Below are 1265 nucleotides of genomic sequence, written 5' to 3' on the forward strand. Positions count from 1 at the left end.
CGCGAGTGGCGCGGCGCGACAAAATACTATAGAACTCATTATAATCAATGATGCTGTCTACACCATAGATATATATAGATATCGACACGACAAATCCCTGACAGAAAGAAATTATTTTCAACGGTCGCTTTGTCGCGTCCAGTGTACTAGACAGACTTTAGCTGTTGCGGCGCAAGACACGGTGTTACTCACGTATCGAGAAGAAACAAAGCAACCTCGGCGTCCGATCGCAGGCCTTCCGCTCCTTGAGTTCTGTCCAGCGCTGGAAAGCTTTTCATCGCTGCATTGTAATTCAGTAGCGCGGAAATGTATGTCAACACTGTTCTGTGATTACTCAGTAATATAGCTTAGAAACTGAAAGGTTCTTGCATATATTTCTTAGTAACTAAAACCCACAGCTTCACTATTATGCATTCATATAAATCTTTACTTTGTTACTTTATCTGGATCTGATTCAGAACGAGCAGAAATCTGTGAGAAATATAAGAACTGATAAATGGGCTGTTATAGGAGCAGTAGCACTGTGGGCAGTACTTTATATATCATAGGCCACAGCTGAGCACGAGGTGTTAAAGTCTCAGCTCAAGGTTCGGGCTTATTTCTTCATCAATGACGCCATCAGCTACTAATCGACGTCGACTCGACTTTCATCAGATACATATCTACTTTAAAAACATCTGAAGTCGTTCAACCCCTAGTTCATACAGCTCTCCACACAATGCTGCATGCAGCAGAATGATTTCAATACATACAATTCATTAACTAAAACGCATCTTTACTTTACTGAAACTATATAAAGTGGTGTAACAAGGCTATTCCCCTTTCTTACAAATCATAAACGCATTATTACATTATAATTACCATGTAGAAACATGCTGAAGAACCTTGAAGTAAAGCATGTGATCTGATACCATCACTGCACATGCTACCATTGTAGTTTTGTAAATTATACAACAGACTATAACTGTTGCAAACACTAAAAGTTATATGAACAACCATATGAACTCTTTTCTACATTATAGCAAAATCTTAAGTAGGCTACACCTGGCTCTTAAACCACACGTGCTTTCCTTTATAAGATTGTGAGGCTTTAGAAAAGCATGCTTACAACTGTTAGCATTGTTTCTTATTAAAAATAAGTGATAATTTCCGGAGTATTTCATCAGAAGCTCTCCCTGTGATGGTCCAGGAACAGGTCCAGACAGACCCCTACAGATTCCTGATCCACATCACACTGTCATCCCAGCACCACACACACACACACA

General features: G+C 39.6%; 1 protein-coding gene across 1 annotated transcript in view; it reads right to left on the reverse strand.

The window, feature by feature from the left end:
• map3k20a (mitogen-activated protein kinase kinase kinase 20a) overlaps nt 1-1265 on the reverse strand; it is a 36727-nt gene that overhangs the window by 35039 nt on the left and 423 nt on the right. The gene's annotated exons all lie outside the window — the stretch shown is intronic.

This window comes from Sinocyclocheilus anshuiensis, unplaced genomic scaffold, assembly GCF_001515605.1.
Source record: "Sinocyclocheilus anshuiensis isolate Anshui unplaced genomic scaffold, SAMN03320099.WGS_v1.1 scaffold284, whole genome shotgun sequence".
Taxonomy (NCBI): domain Eukaryota; kingdom Metazoa; phylum Chordata; class Actinopteri; order Cypriniformes; family Cyprinidae; genus Sinocyclocheilus; species Sinocyclocheilus anshuiensis.